The following is a 10,083-nucleotide window of genomic DNA, read 5'->3' as shown; positions in this document are numbered from 1 at the left end:
TATCTAACTCCATTATCTTAACAAATTCCTATTCATAGACTCTTAGTTTATGATGTGATGATCACATTTTGAGGTTATTGTAGGATCTAAGAGAAAGGAAGAAGCTTAAGAAAAGTGAGGTAAATATGATCGTGAGAGGTGGACTTTGGTCACATGATTCAATGATCAGAATTTGGAGCTACTGCTTGGGAGTTAGGATAATTTAATATATTACTTAGGAGATGTCTAGAAACATATTTTTCAATTTTATGAATTGTAAGGACAAGTTCCATTTTTTCATTTATTATCAATAAAATTGAAGATTTGGTTTATCTAGTTGTCTTACTTTATATTTCATTACAATGGTATTTATGAAAGTGTTGGTTGCATTTCTATTATTAGCAATATTAATTGTTGATTTGATTCTTATGATATTGCTTAAGGTATTTTCATAATTAACTAAGTGATAAGGAATTCTCATCAACCAAGTTTCAATTGGATAGAAACTTGGAATCATGCAATCTAATTTGTGTGATGTATGGGAATCTTGATCATTGAAAAATTATGACTAATTCATTGATCACATGTTTATATAAGTCAAGTGAAGGACTAATGGATCTAGTACATGTTGATATGGACCATTCAGATCCACTACAAAGGATGAAAAATTTGTTCTTCATGATTTACTGATGTTTCAGTAAATATGATTGTGTTTAAAAGATTAGGCATATTTCTGATACTTTGAAAAGATTCAAAGAGTAGTAGAATGTATAATAAGAATCTATTATGCAGAAAGATAAGAGTTTCTTCAATCTGAAAGGAAATGAGATTACTTTAGCATCATGTTTATGCTCATCTTAATGATCGTTGAACTATATCATAATTGATCCTCGAAGTACATCTTAGTGCAATTGTATGACTAAGAAGAGGAATTAGATTTCATTGAAATTGTTCATTTGAGGGATGAGTCACACTTCGTTCCCAATCAAGTTTTAGAGCCATGCTCTAGTTACTACAACTTGTATCTTGAAAACTTTTTTCATACTAAGTAGGTTTATAACACCTCATGAAATGTGGAGTAATAATGTTTTCTTACTGTAGCACATTTGGAATTGGAATTTTTGATGTTTTGGTTAAAAAAATGGATAAAGTAAGAACAATTCCATGAAGTGTTTTCTTTTACAGAATCCATACATATTTTTTGATAATTTGTGTTAGCTCGTCAAGGAATATTCCTTGAGAGAGAAACTTATATGTCAATAAGTCAGTGGGAGTCTTATTGATCTTGGGAGTTTCAAGAACCAATCGACAATAAACCTTTTAGTTATCATTATCACACAACCTGAGGTTGACAACATATCGTGTTGAGTTGACACTTTCTTGTTTTTGTGTACCTTCCAGTTGAGTTGACAATTCTTATGAGTTCTATGGTTCTCATTTAGTTGTAAAAAGCAAAGAAAGTTGGTTAGTGAAAGTATATTGATCAGTATGGGTGAGCTGCTTAACACCATGGAAGCATTGGTAGGCCATTGTGCTACCAGATGGCAAGAAATTTAGAATAACGAAGTTTGGTCCATAAAGGAAAGCTAAATTTGAATTTGGTTTTCCCTAACATTATCTTATAATTGTTGGTTGGAAATGATAGATTTACATGGATGAGAATGAATACACCATAAAATCTTGGTGGAAAAAGGTTTCACTCGAATTTATGAGAATAATTATGAGAAAAACACTTTCCCTAGTAGATTTTAAAGATCTGATAAAGATCAACATGGTTAGTGGTTATGCTAATTGTGTTCTTAATTCATAATATGATTACAGCATCATTCTTCGTATTTTGAATTGTGAGAAATGGAAAGGAGTTGTTTGAACTTTCAAGATATATATCTATAAGTTTTGAAAGGGTGTAAACACACATGTAAGCTATCCAATGAAGGTGTATAAGCTAGGGGTGTTTGCAGTCTGGTTTGGTGTGGATTAGAGTCAAAACCGCAAACCACACCACATGTGCAGTTTGAGCTTTTCGAAAACTACAAACTGCACCACATGTGTATGTAGTGGTAATTCATCCTGGGGGATGTTTGGAGGTATTGTCAGTGTATCGGGTTTTCCAACCCGAGGGTGCTAGAGCCCGTTCAGCATGGGGTAAGAGATTGCGGAGGGGAACTCATGAGAGTTGCTATGAGATTAAGTGATGTATCATCCTGTCAGCATGGAGTGGGTAAAGTTGAATTCAAACCGGGATTCTGGTGGTTCAGGGATTAATTCTAACTCACATGAGTCAAATGATTGTTGTGAATCGGAGAGAGTGAAATATCAAGGAGTGGTACTCGGTGGTTAAGTGTGGTTATCAAAGGATGAGGCCGGTGGCCGGCTTGAAGCGGTGGTCGGGACACCACAAGAGGGAAATTTGGGTTTTCGGTTCCTATGACTGTGTTTTGAAGAATCTGGTCTAGTTAATGCCAGCAGGTGCATTGCAAGAGTAGTTCTAAAGTTGTGTTGCCGTAGGCTTCGAGGATGAAGCCTAATTTAATTGGGGGAGAACTGTAACATCCCAAGTCCAGGAGTGCAAGTTTGGGTTTCAAAGTGTAAATTTGAAGGGCAACTCGGCGAGTCCATGGGTGGACTCGGCGAGTAGGGTCGCGACTCAAGTCGTGTGTTAAGTGGCCAACTCGGCGAGTACAAAGTTGGACTCGGCGAGTAGGCGTTGTGCGAAAAAAAAAACCTAATTTCGGGGAATAATCCCTATATAAAGGACATTATACCCTCTCCCCAGCCTCCTTACCTTCCCTTGAAGTCCAAAAAACCCAAGAAACGTGATTGTGAAGGATTTGAGTGCATTTGAGCCTTGGAGAAGAAAGTTGGAGGAAGATCTTGGAGAGTTAGGAGGCTTGGAGCAAGGGGCTTTGTTTAGATTCGGATTTCCTTGTTGTTAGGGGCTTCTCTTTGAGGTATTATCTCGTTTTTGGGCTGTTATTCATGTAGATTCATCATTTTTGGGTTGTATGGAAAGTTTGGCTTCTGGTATATGGAGTTTGAAGGTTAGATCTGAGGTTGCTACCTCAGATCTGGAATGGAGAAGGTCTAGAGTGCATTAAAGTCCCTGTTATTGAGTGATTGGTGAAGCCATCTTGTCCCAAACCCTAGCCCTAGAGTGTAAAATGCCTAGATCTCTTTGGATTCACGTAAACTTTGCCACTTTACGTGATGGAAGGGTTGTAGAAGGGTAGATCTATGTTTTGGATCAATTGCATGGCCTGAAAGTCTTCTGTATGGGTTAAGAACAAGTGGTACTCGGCGAGTCACAAGGGTGTACTCGGCGAGTTGGTTGAAGGCGGACAGGAACTCGACGAGTTTGAAGAACAACTCGGGGAGTTGGTTGAAGATAGCCTTGGACTCGGCGGGTCTGTTCTTGGACTCGGCGAGTCTGTTCTTGAGGTCTTAGCCTTTCCTGGTTAAGCTAAGAATCGCTGAGTCAAGGGATGACTCAGTGAGTTGGAAGGGGGTCCTTTTCAGTATTGGAGGACTCGGCGAGTCAGCGTGCTGACTCGGCGAGTAGAGTCAGCCAGAAGGTTGACTTTGACCTTGACCAAGAGTTGACCAGTTGACTTCCAGAGGTATTTTGGTAATTATTGGTATTTATTGAGCTCAGTCTTTTGGTATTATCAGTGGTGGAGTTCGTGTCGGAGGTTGGAGCAGCGTGATCTATCTTTTCTGTCAGCAGTTGCGAGGTGAGTTATCCTCACTATATCAACAGGGTCTAAGGCACCAAGGCCGGCCCTTTATCGGATTGTAATTCGGGTATTGTTGTTATGTTGCTGTTTTACTATGTTTGCATCCTGGTAGTTAGTATGGTATTCGTTAGAGACCTGGTTAAGGTCGGTATCTTGGTATATAGGATGATGCTATGCTAGTGACCGGTTAGGTCGATATCCTGCTTAGAGTATGTTGTGTTACGTGATCTGCTAGATCGGTTTGATTGAATATGAGTTGTTATATGATTGTATGTTTATATGCACATGGTTGTTTGACTGGGGTTGGGTTGAGGCGGGACCTGCTTTGTGTTGTAGGCTAACATACCCAGGGCGGACCGGTTATTCCGAAGGCCCAGCGAGCGGTCCGGATAGGCTGTAGGTCCCACAAGGGCGGACCAGACGTGCCGAGGCTCGGAGAGTGGACCAGGCCGACTGAAGGCCCGGTGCGGGCAGACCAGTCATACTGTAGACTTAGAGAGTGGACCAGGTGGATTGAAGGCCCGGTGCGGGTGGACCAACCACCCTGCAGACTCGATGTATATGGCTAGACGCGGAGGGTGGACCAGGTGGACTGTTGGCCAGTGTGGCTTACCAGTCACACAGTAGACCCGATATGCATGGTTGTTCTCTGATTCGATATGATATAGCATGCTATATGTGTGGTATATGTGGTTGGTATTTTGGGGGTATCTTACTAAGCTTTCGGGCTTACAGTTGTGGTTTAATGTTTTTCAGGTTCTTCAGGAGACCGTGGCAAGGCAAAGGCGTGATCCTACCGCTCCTCGTGTTTACGTTTTATTATATGGACCTGGGAATACTCTGATAGTAAATGTATTGGAAACCTTTTTGTAATAATGTGATTAAAATAGGTTGTTTTTGAAAAGTTAAATTTTGTTGAAATTTTTGGTTGTTACAATATATATATATATATATATATATATATATATATATATATATATATATATATATATATATTACAGTGTAGTTTGAACTACAGTTTCATATTTAAAAGTCACAAACCGCACCGTGTAGTGTGGTTTGACAAAAATAGAAACCACAAACCGCACCGCTAATGTTGCAAACTATGTTATGTGGTGCGGTGTGGTGCGATGCGGGCGGTTTATGTGGTTTGTGCAGTTTTCTGCACAACCCTTGTATATGCTTAAGAAGTCTAGTTGGAGACTTATCGAAGCATCATTTATCAGAAATTTGCACTTTAGTAAGAAAGTCAAAAGTATTGATTTCTAGAAGTCCAGTTGATTTCTAGGTAATTGTTAAGCTAGTGGGAGCATAACTGTTATGTTAGAATTTTGTGTGTTGGCAATACTATTCGTAGGAAACAAAGTTTTGAATTTGCAAATTGAAAAGTTTGGGAATTGTTTATCTATGATAGACTTAAGGGAGAGGGCACTCATACTTCGTTTCAAATCTGAAAGTTTAGATTGAAGGGTTTCATAGAACTTAGTCTTGGAAATGTATAAATATCATGTTGAAATGATTCAACAAAGGAAATTCAGTATATGAAAATACCATAGCAATAGATACAAGGTCCTTATGTAAGATAAAAAAAAATCGAGTCCCATATGCTTCAGATACCGGATCGATTATATATGCTATAATATTCACTTGTCTGATTTTTCCAAATGTCTTGTGTATTGAGATGGAAAAAAGACTAGGATTTTGTGTGACTTGAGTTGTTAAGCAACTATGACACTTGATCAGAATTGATATTCATATTCAATGCCTCTAAGGTTTATTAATGTTCATAAACCTTAGAGGCATTGAATAAACCGTTCATATTCAATACTTGTGCAAATTGCAAGACCTGATGCAAGATAGGCGACGTGGCAACATCTGGACCGTCCATCGCTGATCAGTGCATGCTTCGGATTCAGACACGTAGCCCCTCGCATTACGCCCCGCGTACCTTCGGCCTTATCCAGGTCGTGTCCGAGTGTGAGCCAGTTGTGCACCGTTGGCAACCTTATCCAAGACTATGCCCAGCGTAGCTGTTGGACGCGCAGTATAGTCCGAGGCTGCTGGAGGCTGTAAATAGCATGTGAGCCTTTCCGAAAATTTCACACCTTTCTTCATTTCTTCTCTTACTACTTTCTCTCTCTAGGGTTTTGAACCCTCCCTAAAGTCTAGGTGAACCCCTAGGACCCGAAGGAAGCCCCGAGGCTCCCGAAGTCCCAATAAAAAGGGTCTTTCGGTTTCGAAACGTTGCTTCGAGCAAAGTCCGGTTTTCTTTAAAATCCGCTGTAAGTGAGCTACGCATACGCAACTTTTAATATATCTTTTAAATAATTATAGTAACATTATTAGGAACTTATAATGAGTTCACCGGTGTACTCCATCCCTCTCATGGTTGCCTTTAGGACATTTATTGCTGACGAACCCCCTTAGCAGTAGTGTCCATCCCGATGATGATCCTTAGGCTAGGTCCCTTATGATAGATGTTTAGGGACATAAAGTAAGGATAACGGGAACAGATAATCGGGTTATTGTTGTTTGATGAAATTAATAGAACTTATTTATTGTGGGTTGAAAACCTTATGTGCTCACCAAGCTCTCAAGCCTGACCCACTCAGTTTCTTGTATTACAGGTAGTGGCGCATGAGCATAGATGTTTGGATGAGAGATAATAGATTATAGGCCTGTAAATACGAAATAATGTAGTAAGGCTTATGTTGTACTGTTTAAGCTTTTGATCTGTATCGAACATGACATCCCGAGTCTTTTAATGAAATACATTTCTTTGGAAATGCTTTTGATAAATCTTTATCATATTTTGCTTTGGGACAAACTCCGCAACATTTTTATTTAAAATGTTACTTTGATTTTCAAACAAAGCATAAATAAAATCGGTCTTTTCTAGCCGTGAAAATGGGGATGTCACAGCGGGAGGGGTGGATTCGATTTGGGTCATCGTTGATCAGCTGACCAAGAGAGCCCATTTCATTCTGATTCGGGAGAGTATTTCGGCCGAAAAATTGGCCGACATCTACATCTGGGAGGTGGTGGCGCGGCACGGGGTGCCAGTTTCGGTGATATCAAACAGAGATGTACGGTTTACTTCCAGGTTTTGGAAGAAGTTCCATGATGAGATGGGTACTCGACTGCACTTTAGCACCGCTTTTCACCCTCAGACGGATGGTCAGAGTGAACGGACCATCCATACTTTGGAGGATATGCTACGTGTGTGCTAGACTTCGGTGGTAATTGGGATACTTATCTCCCATTGACTGAGTTCTCATACAACAACAGCTACCACATGAGTATTGACTGTCCTCCCTTTGAGATGTTATATGGGAGGAAGTGCAGGACCCCGATATGCTGGGGTGAGGTTGGCCAAAGGGTCATGGGGAGCACCGAAGTGGTGCTCAAGACGACATAGAGGATTCAGCAGGTCCGGAGTAGGCTTCAAACTGCATAGAGTCGACAGAAAAGCTATGCCGACAAGCGTCGTTCAGACCTGGAGTTCTAGGTCGGGGATATGGTTCTCCTCAATGTGTCGCCTTGGAAAGGCGTCAGCCGATTCAGGAAGCGGGGAAAGTTGGGCCCCAGGTACATTGGACCCTTCCGGGTTATGGCCCGGGTGGACATGGTAGCATATAGGTTGGATCTGCCAGCCGAGCTCAGTCAGATTCATAGCACCTTTCACGTCTCCTAGTTGCGGAAATGTTTGGTGGACGATTCGGCAGTGGTGCCTTCAAAGGATATTTAGGTTGATGACACCTGAACTACATCGAACGGCCAGTGGCAATCCTTGACAAGAAGTCGAAGGATCTGAGGAACAAGAAGGTGGAGTTGGTAAATGTGCAGTGGCAGCACCGCAAGGGCTCAGAATGGACTTGGGAGCCGGAGGACGATATGAGGGAGCATTACCCCGAGCTTTTTCAGGATCGAGCATCAGACATTGAGGACAAAGTCTGAAATAAGTGGGGGAGATTTGTAACACCTGATTCCCGGTACGCATTTAATTTAAGCATTTATGTATTTCCTCTAGGACACGACGAGTTGGTGGCCCAATTCGTTGAGTAGGGTCGCGATCCGCAAGCATTTTCAGTGACCTACTTGACGAGTCGGGAGACTAACTCGGCGAGTAGGTGCTGTTTGAGGGAAAACCTAAATCTGAGGGTTTGCACCCTATTTAAACGTCTTATTGCAGCTTCCATTGTCCTTTATGCTCCCAGAACACCTCTTATCTAAACCCTAGCCGCTTTGAGTGATCTAAGGCCATTTTTGGTGCTTTTGGGTGGTTGTGAAGCTTGGAAGGAAGGAGGAAGCTTGGGAATTCGAGTTGGGGCTTGTAGATCCAGAGATCTTATCCCATTTTCAGCTCAATCAAGGTAAATGCCCCCTGTTTTGGTCTTTCTTGTGGTTGTTCATCTTTAGGGCTTAGATTTTGGGTTCCTTTAGGGCTTTCTAAGCCATTTCCGGATTTGTGATGGGATTCATGGAGTTCTACTTTCAGATCTGAGTCATTGGAGGGGTCTCATGGTATAAAGGTGCCAACTTTATGGCCATGAGAGCCCCATGCACATTGTAGAGCACCTTTTATGGATTTTTGAGCCAAAAAACCCCATGCATGTGCACCAAGTTTGGAACTTTACGTATAAAATGGACATTAGGAGGCCAGATCTATGGTTTTGATGTGTTAAGGCCCATTTAAATCGACTGTATAGTATTGGTCAAGGATGGACTCACCGAGTTGTTCTTGGGACTCAGCGAGTAGAGGCATGATGACCACCAAATCCATTCTACGAATGGACCAGTTGTTAGGGAGGGGAGTCCCGTTGATGTTTAGATGCGAAAAAGGACCTGAGAACCATGGGACTCGATGAGTGTATGTTCAGACTCGGTGAGTTCAAGGCAATCTCCCAACATTTGAAGATGAACTCGACGAGTTGTTCATACAACTCGGCGAGTCAAGGGCAGGACTTGTTCAAAGGATGGTAATGAACTCGACGAGTTGTTGATACAACTCGGCGAGTTGGATGAAGGCTCATTCGGAGTTATTCTAGAATGAGAACTCGTCGAGTCGTAGCCAAACTCGACGAGTAGAGGCATGAAGAAGGCCAGATGAAAGGATAGGGACTCAACGAGTTGGCGGCCCAACTCGGCGATTCGGGTCAACTAGAAGTTGACTTTGACTTTGACTTTGACTTTGACTTGGTCAAGGGTAAAATAGTCATTTTACCCTAAGAGAAGTTATTAGTGTTTGATTAAGTGTTTTATGGATTTATAGCCGGAGTACCGTCGGTGTAGCAGTCAGACATCTGCAGATCAGCTTTTCAGCAGTCAGCCTTGCGATGATAGCAGCCAGTAGCGGTGGGTCTACGACCACAATGTCGGCCCACCAGTAGGAGTTGTATGTTAGATGAAGGTCTTTGTGATATCATCTAGGTTTGCTACTACCTGATATGTTATATGCTGGCATGATATGTAATATGTGATAGTGGTAGTAGGAGGGGAATAGTCCCCAAGTTTGGTTGTTAGGACCGAAGGGTAGGTCTGACACCCCAGATATGTCTGACAGTATGTTTATGTTATGATATATGTGATAGTAGCAGTAGGGGTGAAATAGTCCCCGAGGTTCGGTTGTTAGGACCGAAGGGTAGGTCAGCACCCCAGAACGGCTTGACATGGGTTGGTCAGCACCCCAGAAGGGCTTGACACGGGTAGGTCGGCACCCCAAAATGGATGTACCGGGTAGGTCGGGCACCCCAGAATTGTCTGGCCGTATGTATGACATGTGATTGTATGGTATGTGGTACGTTGGGGGAACTCACTAAGCTTTGTGCTTACGGTTTACAGTTTTGCTTTCAGGTACCACTTCAGCAAAGGGGAAGGAGCTGGCGCGGTAGCTGCACATCATACACACTCTCGTTACCTTCCGCATTATGAGATATTCTGGGATTGTACTCTGACATGTTATTATTTTCAGTATTTGGGGTTTCAGACATGATACGTTGTTTATGAGATGATATGATTTCACATTGTTACTTACAAATGTTTTGCAAATCCATTAATTAAAAATGAAATTTTTAGACATGAAATTTTGGGATGTTATAGACCTAAGCTCAAGGGCTCTTCTTTTGATGCCGGCAGAAAACACGAAGGAAGGGGCAAGACAAATCAACGATGATCGGGGGGAGTCTGCTCTTGTGGATCCGAAGAGAAGGGAGGAGAAAAAAAGGCGGGGGCCTCTTGCTCTCTTCATTGTCAGAAGACGCCACCTCCACTGGAGGTTTTCTTGATTAAAATTGAAGGAGGGATGAAAGAAGCAGAATAGAACAACAATTTTTAAGGGGTGTTTTGTTGGTTCAATCGACAGGAAGGAGGT

The sequence above is a fragment of the Lactuca saligna genome, chromosome 4 (genome assembly GCF_052625555.1).
Source record: "Lactuca saligna cultivar CGN05327 chromosome 4, ASM5262555v1, whole genome shotgun sequence".
Lineage (NCBI taxonomy): Eukaryota > Viridiplantae > Streptophyta > Magnoliopsida > Asterales > Asteraceae > Lactuca > Lactuca saligna.
Note: the sequence above shows the minus strand (reverse complement) of the source record.